Source organism: Adiantum capillus-veneris, chromosome 17 (assembly GCF_014529385.1).
Source record: "Adiantum capillus-veneris isolate H3 chromosome 17, ASM1452938v2, whole genome shotgun sequence".
Taxonomy (NCBI): domain Eukaryota; kingdom Viridiplantae; phylum Streptophyta; class Polypodiopsida; order Polypodiales; family Pteridaceae; genus Adiantum; species Adiantum capillus-veneris.
The window spans coordinates 131,860,301-131,872,980 of NC_140947.1; the positions used below are offsets into that span (position 1 = coordinate 131,860,301).

The 12,680-nt window shown below is 38.9% G+C and overlaps 1 pseudogene; it reads left to right on the plus strand.

The window, feature by feature from the left end:
• The first annotated feature begins 6,370 nt into the window (after positions 1 to 6,370).
• Positions 6,371 to 12,680, plus strand: part of LOC147438100 (uncharacterized) — an 18,689-nt pseudogene continuing 12,379 nt past the window's right edge.

The following is a 12,680-nucleotide window of genomic DNA, read 5'->3' on the forward strand; positions in this document are numbered from 1 at the left end:
TGCTAAGTGCATACATTAGCAAGAAGTGAAGCAACTGGATCGGTTACCTTTCTAGTTTGGAGTTTGCTTCATATGATGTAAGGCATGTTACAGCTAGTTTTAGTCTCTGCCTGTTATTCTCAAGTTATCAACCTTAATCATCAGTTTTGATGCGGTTGGCTACTGGAAAGAAACCATAGCAATTCAAGGACTTGGTTACTGCTGCTGAGTATGTCAGCATAGTACTTTCATGGAAAGATGAGCCGAGGTTATATTGCACATTCAAGTACCTTCAGAAAGACTGAAATCTGGGTATGCATTTAGACACCTCTTAGTTATGATAACTCGTTTAACATACTCAAGTGAGTTGTAAATGGAGTCTTCACATTATGTTGGTTATGGGTCGGTTAACCAAGACGGTGGTACAGGGACAACAATGTGGAAAATCCATATGTTATTCTTGATTTCATTGAACCTCCCAATGAACTGGTTTCTGATTCAACAAACCGTTGGATCCATGAGGGATGCCACAGTGGAAAACATTAGTGTTCTTATGAAGATACCACAACTTGTGTTTTCGAGGACTAAAACTCTTCCAAAGGGGGGAGTAATGTCAGGACACGGGTTCTGCGGGCAGGGCCCTACCCTAAGGGGGGGTCACGGACCCTGGCCATGGGCCAGCTAGCAATGTGGAAAGGGGATCCTAGGGCTAAGAGCCTATAAATATGGGCGGTTGGGTGGAGGATCCAAGTCTCTAGCTCCTGGGGTTCTTACAACACTTATAGAAAATGACACATGGAATTTATGTGGTTTGCCTCCTGGAAAAAGGGCCATTGGTGCGAAGTGGTTTACAAGTTGAAACACAAGCCGGATGGTGAGATTGATCGCTATAAGGCTCGACATGTTGCAAAGGGGTATGCACAACAAAAAAGACATAGATTATGAAGAGACTTTTGCTCCCACTTGTTGTATGACTACTGTCATGCAGTTTCTATGTGCATTGGCAGCTCATTTTGGTTGGGATGTGCATAAGTTAGACATTGTTACTGCTTTCTTGAATGGTGACATATGTGAGCAAGTTTATGTAATGCAGCCTCGCGGTTTTGTCAAGAAAGGACAAGAGGATAAAGTGTGCATATGTAAGAAAGATTTGTATGGGTTAAAGAAATCTCCTCATGCTTGGTATGAGAAAGCTGATACTCATTTGGTCAAACAAGGATTTTGTAACAGTCCAACAAAAAGCACATTGTAAGTGAAGCGTGAGGGTGACGTACTTCTCATTGTAATTCTTTATGTGGATGATTTGTTGATCATTGGAACAAATGAGAGACATATTGATGAATTTAAGGCTACTTGAATACTACTTTCAAGATGAAAGATTTGGGGATATTGCATCATTACTTGGGTATACAGTTTAAGCAGTGTGATGGCGGTATTGACTTGTGTCGGACAAGTTACATAGACACCTTGATATGTAAGTTTTGACTTGAGGATTGCGGTAAGTTTTGACTTAAGCAGTGTGATGGCGGTATTGACTTGTGTCGGACAAGTTACATAGACACCTTGATATGTAAGTTTTGACTTGAGGATTGCAAACCTATTGCCATTCCCATGGAAACAAGTTTGAAATTGAGTATTCATGATGTTGGTGATCTTGCTGATGTCACTCTTTACCAATGGATGCCTTATTTATGTATGCAATATGAGGCCAAATATTCAGTTTGCAGTCTCATAGGTCAACACGTTCATGCATAGCCGAGGGTCTAAGCATTAGTAGACTGTCAAGAGGATTTTTTTTGCTACTTGAGTGGAGATTTACATCTTGGCTTGTTTATCCCAAGGGGGGATCATTGTCGCTAGATTTACATGCTTTTTTGGACAACTCAGATTGGGTTGGTTGTTTTGACATGCAAGTGTCCATGATTTGTTTTTGTTTCATACTTGATAGCTCATGCATATCATGTTTGAGCAAGAAGAAACCTATTATGGCCACTTCTAGTTATGAGGCTAAGTATAGGGTAGTCTTCACATCTACGATTGAGTGTGTATGGCATAAATGCCTTATGATTGATTTGGGTGTTGGATAGGACACTGCCAACACTATCTACACTGATAGTTAGAGCACATTGGCAGTTGTGAGGAACCCAGATTTTCATGCTCCCACAAAGCACATTGAGGTGCATTACCACTATGTCAAGGAGAGACTCTCAACAAGAGAGATCAACTTGGCTTATGTGCCAGCACAGGACAACCTTGTAGATCTTTGGCATTGAATAGTAATAAGTTCAAAGATTTCCGCAAAGCTTTGGGCTTACTCCCCTTTGTGGACTGATCATGTCCTCAAGGCATGGCACTTCCCTATACTCTATGTGCCAGCTCTGGTTCACCGCATCACTCCCAGGGGGGAATTGTTACCATATACATGTTGTAGTGATGTGTGTGAACACACTTAGGATTGTTGGGGCATTTTTTCCCTTACTAGGAGGTTTTTCCCCCCGTGCATTGTATATACGCCCATCACTCTAGGGTTGTCTCATCTTTCCATTGCACACTAAGTAATACACTTTCTTTTGTGTGCCTTGAGCTTCCTTCGTCTTCTCCAAGCTGTGTGCACTTTGTTGCAACACTACTTCTAAAAATCACCTCAGATCGTGACTTGTTTCCCTCTCTTGAGTTTGTCCCTCATGGGAATACATTCACTTTGTGCCAACAATGCCTCTTATCCGGTCAAAGGAGTTGGAAAGATTGTGCTAACTATTGGGAATGGAAGTTCTTTCACATTTGTTAATGCACATTATGTTCTTGGGATAAAAAAGAATGTTTTGTCTATATTTGCACTTGCTAAACTTGGCCTTGTTGTGAAATTTTGTGGATGACAGATGTACAGTTCATAATATCAGCTTTGGTGATCAAATTGTTGCATCTGTCAATTTATGTCATGGGCTGTATAAGCTGAGTTTGTATGACAAGGGTGGGTAGGATTTTGCAAATTCTATTGTGGATTCAAAGGTTGTTTTAGATGCAAAACTTTGGCATGCACATTTCGGGCATCTAGTTTTTGTCAGTTTGTTGCGTTTGCAAAAATCTAATATGGTTGCTTCTTTGCCACCTCTTGAAGAACCTTCAAAGCATGTTTGCGAAGGCTATATTTGGGTAAAATGTAGCACTTGAAGTTTCCAAAGTATGGTTCAGTAAGGGCTACATGCAAGTTGCAACTTGTGCATAGTGATGTTTGTGGGCCTATGCAAGCTCAATTCTTACTTGTAGGTCATGACTTTCATTGATGATTACTACAGACATGCATGGGTGTATCCTCTTAAAGATAAGTCCGAAGTGTTCTCGTGCTTCAAAAAATTTGTGGCTATGACTGAAAATGTCTCTAAATGAACTATGGACACCCTCCGTTTAGATCGAGGGGGGAGTATATATCTCATGAGTTTAATGCATTTTTGGCTAATCGTGGATAGAACACCAATGTACAGTCCCTTATACATCTCAACAAAATGGTGTTGCTAAAAGAAAAAGTAGGTCCCTTATGAAGATGGCACGATGTATGGTCAAGAATCAAGATTTTCCACATTCATTTTGGCTTGAGGCTATCATGTGTGCTACTTGTGTACTCAATAGCTGTCCTACAAAAGCTTTGTAGTCTATGACTCCTTATGAAGCATGGTATGATAAGAAGCCATCTATTGATCACATGCACGTTTTTGGTTGTTTATCTTATGCTTTCGTGCCACAAATGTAGTGCATAAAATTCAATGATAAGTCTGTTAAATTCAATTTTGTTGGTTATAATATTGAAAGCTAAGGTTACAGGGTATATCATCCTTGAACAAAACGTATCTTGGTTTCACAAGATGTTTTGTTTGTGGAAGATTTTGTTCAGCCTTTGCTGTCATGTACTATTGACAATTATGTAAGCTCACATGACACTTGTGACAGTTTGTTGCCTCTTTTTTAATGGTGGAAACTTGAATGCAAATTCCATTGAGGAAAGTATACAATCTATAGGGGTTTTTGAAAATGCTACAGATCAACCTATTATTGATGCAGTTGTACATGATGTACTTGATGTGGAAAGGGCTGAGAATGAGCAGGTTAGAGGTATGCCAAAATGGCTCGTGTATAGTTTGCGTGATAGTAAATTGTATGCACCTATGTCTAGTCATACTCGTTTAGGTTCTCTCTATGCATCTTATGCGTCAAATTGTTGAGGTTTGGTTGTTTCTAGTTTATCATGTGATGTGGAGGAACCTCTATCTTTTGATTTACCTTAGAATTCAAAAAATTGGATGGCTGCCATGCAGAATATGATGCACTTATAGAAAATGACACATCTAATTTGTGTGATTTGCAACATGGTAAAAAGTCCATTGGTACAAAGTTAGTTTACAAGTTGAAACGTAAGTCAAAAGGTGAGATTGATTGCTACAATGCTTGACTTGTTGCAAAAGGTTATGCAGAAGAAAAATACATAGACTATGAAGAGACTTTTTCTTCCACAGTGTCATATGACTAGTGTGCCTTTTCCATGTGCATTGGCATCTCATTTTAGATGGAATGTACATCAATCAGACATTATTGTTTCTTTCTTGAATGGTGATATATTTAAGAAAGTTTACGTAACACATCCTTGTGTTTTTTTTCATAAAAGAACAAGAAAATAAACTATGAAAATATGAGAAAGCTTTGTATGGGTTAAAATAGTCTCCTCGTGCTTGGTATGAGAAAGCTGACACTTGTTTGATTAAATGAGGTTTTCTTAATAGTCCAATAGAAAACACTTTGCATGTAAAGCATGAGGGTGATATATTTCTCATCGTTGTCCTTTATGTTGATAATTTGATGATCACTGGACCAAATAAGACACATACTGTTGAATTTAAGGCTGAATTGAGTGCTACTTTCAAGATGAAAGACTTGGGGCTTTTGCATAATTACTTGGGTATATAGTTTAAGCAGCGTGATGGTGGTATTACGTTGTGTCAAAAAAGCTACATAGAGATATTACTATGTAATTTTGGACTTGAGGACTGCAAACCCATTGCTACTCCAATAGAAATATGTTTGAAATTGAGTCTTTATGATGTTGATAATCTTGCCGATGTCACTCTTTATAAAACTCCTAGTGGATTCCTTATTTATGTATATAATATGAGGCCAAATATTCAGTTTGCACCCTCACATGTTATCAGATTTATGCATAGCCTAGGGTCTAAGCATTGGCAGGCTGTCAGGAGGATTTTTCACTATCTGAGTGGCACTTTACACCTTGGCTTGTCTTATCCCAAGGGATATCATTGCCACTAGATTTACATGCTTTTTCGGACTTGAATTGGGTTGGTTGTTATGACACACGAGTGTCCACAAGTGGTTTTTGTTTCATGCTTGGTAGTTCATGCATATCATGGTTGAGCAAGAAGCAACCTACTGTGGCCACTTCCAACTATGAATCCGAGTACAAGGAAGTCTTCACTACAATTGAGTGTGTATGGATATAATGCCTTATGGTTGATTTGGGTGTTGGACAGGACACTACCAACATCATCTACACTGATAGTTAGAGTGCATTGGCAGTGACGAGGGACCCATTTTTGCATGCTCGCACAAAGCACATTGATGTGCATTATCATTATGTTAGAGAGAGACTCTTAGTAGGAGGGATCAACTTGGCTTACGTGCCGACACATGACAACCTTGTAGATCTATTCACAAAGGCATTGCCTCGTGAGAAGTTCGAAGCTTTAAGCAAAGCTTTGGGCTTGCTTCCCTTTGTGGATTGATCATGCACTCAAAGCATGGCACTTCCATATACACTATGTGCTAGCTCTTGTTCACCGCATCACACCCGGGGGGGGATTTGTTACCATATACATGTGCTAGTGATGGTATGAACACACTTAGGATCGCCAAGGCATTAATTCCCTCACTGGAGTAATTTTCCCCATGCATTGTATATACACCCATCACTCTAGGGCTAACTTATCTTTCCATTGTGCACTAACCAATACACCCTCTGTTGTGTGCCTTGAGCTTCTTCATCTTCTCCAAGCTGTGTGTGTTTTCCTGCAAACCTATTTCCAACATTCTAGAATAGTTATAGATAAACGGACGATGCCACGAGGTGGTGAGCTGGAAGCTAGAAATTGCAGGTGTAGCACTTGTAGTGGTTGGGTGTGGTGAGCCAGAAGCCACACCCTACATGGGGAGATGGACCTTTGTAGAGTGTGAGCAACTGTAACAACTACAACCTCATGTTGCTAAGGCCGAGAGCTACACAACTGATGAGGTTTAGTTTGCGCAGAGAGGTGGCCCTCTACAAATTGTGGGCAACTGTAAGCTATTGCCAAGGGTGAGAGCTACGCAACTACAACCGGGGCCAATAACTATGGCATCAATTGATGGTAACATAGTTGATAGCATTGAGCTGCCAGTTATAAGAGCTATCAAAGTTGAGGCAAGGAGCTTGAGCTTGATTAAAAAGCATGGGATAGGATGAGGAATTAGGATAAGGTGGCATGTGGCTAGTGGAAAACATAGAGAGCATCTGCTGTGATCTTCACACACACACACGCACACACACACACACACTTACTTCACTACTTGCTTGTAGTTTTTTCAAGCATCAAATTAGGTTGTATTATGCCATAGATTGTCAACACTATGGGTTTAAAAAGACCCACACTGTTTTGCTAGATATGGGATAGGACCCTTAAACGATTATGATAGTTACAAGGAGTGGCTAAATTACTACTTACTGCCCTCATTTACCATGCCATGAGGTGCTATGGTAACCCTACTGTGCTGGACTGCATCACAAGCAGCTAATCATCCATAAGTTCCCAGGGGGAGCTCGATCTACTCAATACACTCCTACAAGAAACTAGCCATGAGTGATGACGGCCTTCCTTCTTCTATTTAGAGAGGTGAGGGCACATTCTGCCCCTCACTTAGCTTTGCGTGTGTTTTACTTGCGTTAAGTGTGAGGACTGCGTGTTTTTTTACCTCTGTTGCACCAAACATGGAGCTTACAATACAACCAACTCAGGTTGGCCACTAAGCTTAGCATCAATGATCTCATTTCTGTCATTTTTTTTGTTTAAATGGTAAGCAATGTCACATAAAAATCCTATACTTATCAATGATATACTTAATGATCGGGCTGGCTATACTTAGCAGTGCATGATATAAATAGTTGGAGCACTATATGGTTGGCTCGGTTTGACAATAACAAGCATTACTAAGGGGCGTTGTTCCTTGTTCTTTAGCTTGGTAAGGTCCACTACAGTGGTCGGCTATGACTGGCATCATATGATAAACAATTGGAAAGGTTGGTTTGGGGCATGATTATGGTATCTTTACTAGTTTTTTTTTTCGTTTTTTATTATTCATAACAAATTGCAGGTACATAATGTTCAAATTTTTGGGATAAAGGTGTTTTCTTACCCGGCATTCACTGTTTTTTATTTACTGATGATGACGGTACACAAGCAAAAACTTGAAAAATATTGGGCGGCATAACCGGCCGCTTAGCCTAGTATAATAAACCATCATGTGGTTGGCCTTGCATAAATAATTATGGCACTTCTGAGGATTGATGTTCCTTATTGCTTAACCGGGTAAAACCCATTACGTGGGTTGGCTAGGTTTATATTGTAATAGCTAAATGGGCTAGCGAACATGAGTTAATGATCTTGCTACTGCTTATGGTGGCTCTGCATTGAACATTGGTTGGGGGTTAGACGATTGGCTTGTACCTTATTGTTTACTGGTCTTTTTGGACTTGATAAAATTACTAGTTTTCTTTCACTTAGCGCATGAATTACTGTAAGAAATGTGGTTGTTTCCCTATTGCGTATTGACTTTTTGGATAAAAGTTGTTCGGTGGATTGTTCTGGGTGGGATCCCCACCAGCTGCATACTGCTGCTAGACTTGGTGAATTAGTGGTTTTTTTAGGTAATGCTATACTATTTCAACATTCCTTTGAATGGGCTTGAAAAAAGCGCATAAAAAAACACACGTACTTACTTCTTTTTTGCACTTGGTCTAGCTAGATACTGTGTTTATATCTAAGATCTCTGCTAACTGGCTTACTCATCAGAGAATGAAGGTAAGTAACATACAAAATTTGAGGAAGGAGAATGCCATCAACCCTAGGGGTTAAACTTTATCTGTCATAAATAATAAAAAAACTTGTTTGATATTCTTAAAGGAAATTTTATTTAAGCTCCTTTTGCTTTATGGAAAATTGAGTTTGGAGCTTCATCAATGGAGCTGGTTGACTGGTTTTCAAAGGTGGTATGGCCTTTTAAAAAACCCTTAAACTTTGGGTGATAAATTTTTTTTGGAATATAAATACTTTGGACTAGGCTTGAAGGTTTCTAAAAAAACTTTTTAAGATAGACATGGATAACTATTGGTATAGTTCATTAGATACCTGTAAAACACAATCAAGGCTAACGTATCTATTGTCTTGTTTGGATGGATGCAGGTAAGGACTCTATCTTATCTTTGGAGGTTTTGTTTTTGGCTTTAAGCAATTGTCCTTACATGATTACACATGCACCTATGACAAGGGAAGTACTTCTCATATCTGTATACTGGAATGAGGCTTCATTCATATAAACATTGTAGAAAGATGATTCTAAGACTGAGTTATTTTTGTACTTATCATTCCTTCTCTCTGGAGCCAGCTGTCTTTTGAATGTAAAAGTTCAATTATGTCTTATTATTTATGGTAAAACAACTACACACACGTCCTAAACAAAAGGTTTTTTTCATTCTATGGGCAAATCAAGACGTTGGCTTTAGAAAATAATTTTGAAACTTAGTTCTAAGTTGGATCCTCACTCTGTAAACCCTTGACCGCTTGACTGGTGTTAGGTGGCCTTCATAGACTATGTTTCTGGTCTCCAGCTCACAGCTATCATAGTCTCTTATTTTGCCGGTTTAAGGATTGCAGACCCAATCTACAAGACTAATTCTATGTTTATATATTTCCTTTCAGGATCAAAAACACTTTAGAATGACAGCCCGCATGAAAGTAAAACACAACCCTGACAATCATACAAGGATTCTAGAGCAGATTAAGTTTTACCTAAAAGACTACACTCCAAAAAATGCCTTAGCAATTAGAACCCGACCTTTTCTGGCAAGAAAGGCCAAATATTGTATTACTTACTACAATAAGTAGTCATAGCCTCATTTACTTTTTTGTATATTGCAGACCCTTGCTCTTTCGCAAGGTTTTGGAATTATCCTCTGAACCCATCTCTGTGGCAATCTCTCTAGTCCTCAGATGTATTAGCAGCTTGAATGCTTCTCAACTAATTCATGACTCGGCTCTTGCCTCAGACAAAAAGATGTTTATCTTACACATGTTATCTTTTAATGATTGGGTCAAAATTTTGGCTACCTTGGACACGGATTCAAAAGATGGTGTTAATTTGTTTTTCCAATACATAGCCCAGCTTCCCATACTCGTTGTACAATATCAACAAGAGCTTGCCTCATTCTCGCCTGCTAGGGCTGATCTATCCAACATTTTGAAAAAACTATGCGGCCTCAATCCTACCTTTATAAGTACCCCGACTATCCCTCAAACATGTGGTATCTTTTGTAGGGATAGTGCTACTCTGGAAGACATCAAAGAATTTCAGAGCAATCTCTGCTCCCTCAATGACTCTAACCTCTTAGAAATGGTACCAAAAATCTCCAAAGTCTTTCCTTTCCTACCCATTAGTAAGATTAAAATTGAATCTTTTGGGGTAAACCATCAGCTTTGGGTCTTACCTAACAAAGAGTTTTTAGCACCCATTCTAAGTGAAAGGAGCTCGAGCTTGATTGAAAAGCATGGGATAGGATGAGGAATTAGGATAAGGTGGCATGTGGCTAGTGGAAAACATAGAGAGCATCTATGGTGAGCTTCACACACACACACACACACACACACACACACACACACACACTTATGGCTAGTTCTAGCATGATTGAAGTTTCCTTGGTATATTTTGTTGGGACTATTGGGCAGGGGTGCCCTTGGTGTATAACCAGCTTGGATTGACTTAAAAAACAGTATCTAATGGTTATTAAACCTTGGTGTAAAAATGGGTGGACATTTTTCCTTGCTAGATTCTTGGTTTGATAAGCTTTGAACCTTGGGTGAAATGATGGCTCGAATTTACTAAAGGGTGGTACCTTAATGATACCTAACCCTTATAGTGATAGCCGTTTTTTTCGGCTCTTTGTAATTGCCACAGTGAGTTACCTCACCCTACCAAAATCACCCAAACACTGTGGCTATCCCTACCATTTCACTGTACATAGGCGTGCGTGAGTCACGGGACTTTTCCCATATCTTCTTAAAAACCCTCAGCTAGCTAGTCACTGGGCTAGGTGAGCCAAATAAAAAAATAAAAAAATAAAAATAAAAAAATAAAAGTATATTATGGCCTCTTTGTGTGTAAATATTTCATTGTATATATGGCCTAAATATAGGGATTTTTTATAATTATTTTGGTATTTTATTTAAATATTTCTACTTAGGTGTGTGTTTTATTAAACCTATGTACACCTTCTTTCATCCTCTTACACCATAATTTTATATATATATATATATATATATTTATTTATTTATTTTATTTTTTTATTTTTTTTTTTTTTTTTTTTTTTTTTTTGCCAATATGTACATACTCTAACCTCATATTTTTCCTTTATACAAATCACTCCCACATTTTCACCCTCACCCTCGTGAAAACAAAAAATTGATTTCTACTCATTGGTTACTTTTATTATATTATTTACTTACATACATTTTCCTCTTTCACCCAAAATAATTCAAGGAGGGACCATATCATATGATTCCAATATCTTTCCATATCCATAACTCCTCCATATTTTTATTATTATTTTTACTCATTATTCTAACACCATGTGCTCATTGAGCTAAAGTCCATGAATAGTCCATACACTAGTCCCACCATGTATATATTTCTTATTTCACCAATAATCCTCCTCCATGCATGGGTCAAGGGCAACTTGAATGCTTTGTATTATAATATGACAAAGGAGGGGCTCACTCTTGGATGCATTGTACAAATTCAACAAAGGAGGGGACCACTAAAAGACTTTTGCACGCATAAAAAACAAGCTTTTTGGTGAGAATTTTGGCACCTATCTCCACTCCGAATTTGGAGCGGTGGTCAAAAGAGAAAATGTAGCCCACGCTTTGAATAATCATCCCAAATTTTTTCATGATTTTTGGAGCTACCAGCTGTGAGCTATGATTTTTTTAGTGGACCCCAGTTTTCCCATGCTATGCAGCCACACTCTCTCTTCCACTTTATCATTTTCCTCTTTCACACACACTTCTCCACTCATCATCCCCATCTCTCTCACCACTCCTCTCTGCACACTACTCACCTTCTCCTCAACCTTGAAGAATAAGAGAAACCATGGTGAACTCATACCTCCCACACACAATTCCATTCCAAAATTGACCACCTAGTCTCATTTTTCCTCCTCCAAATTACCCATATCTATCAAAAAACCACAAAATTCAGCCTCTTCTCTTAAAAGACAGCATCATGGTGGTTGATTACTCAACTTCAATTACCTTGGCTCTCAAGAAGGTCAAGAGTGGAGAAAAAATGTACCGTCAAAGCTAGTGGACCGTCAACAAGCGTCAAAATTGGCCCTACTCAAGACACTTGGAGCATCAACCTTGTAAGAAATCCACCTTTTCTTACCTCTTAAGAGTTTTTCTTCCTTATTTGTATCCTACATGGATACTCCCATTGTAAATATTCAATTCCATTTGTAAATTAATACTAACTCTACTAACACTAACCCACTATGAAAAGTCCTATCACCTCCATTTCTCTCCTCTCTCTTTCCCCACCAACTTCTTGATAATTCCAAGCAAAAGAAATTAGATAAATTGCTGAAAATCTAACCCAACCATGGTTAGAGGAGTAACCCTAGCCTTCAAAATTGCTATAAAAGGAGGGTGTAGCTAGCATAAAAAGGGGGGAGCCATAAGCAAGAGCACTATGCTATAGCTTGAGAAGCCAAGCTCAACCTCTTTAGAAGGAGCTCTTGAGTGGAAGCTCATTGTCTTATGCATGTGCATGTGTTGTAATAGGGGATTAGCAAGGGAAATCTATGCCATTGTAAGAGAGAGAGTGATCATTCAATTGAGAGTAGAAAATCTATCATTTCTCCTACTAGTGTAAGCCCAACATTCGCTGAATCAAGGAGGGTGGATTTGGACTAAGCTTGGATACTTTGTCTCCCTTCCAACGTGAAGTAATGGACAACAATGATGTGTAAGTGTCTTGGTGTTTTTTTTTTTTTTGTTAAGTTCTTGATAGCTTGTCTCTGGTGTTGTCATCAATCTAGCCATAAATCCCACATACTGTAAGAGGGCGACAGGGGTGGAGAGGACTCCCTGGCCTTAAGACAGTGATTGGGGTGGCTTTTCTTGTGATGTGTTGTGGTGAAATTTACGCAAGCTATGTTGAACAAGTACTAATCTCACTTTGATTTGTCATGACAGATTTGTAAGAAGGTATTAATGCAACAAGCACCCCCTCCCCCTTTCTCTCTCTTTCTTAAATATATAGTTGTGTTTGCTTGATCATTGCCGATACGTTTCAAAGCAGCCCGAGCACTATCTCTCTCTCTCTCTCTCTCTCTC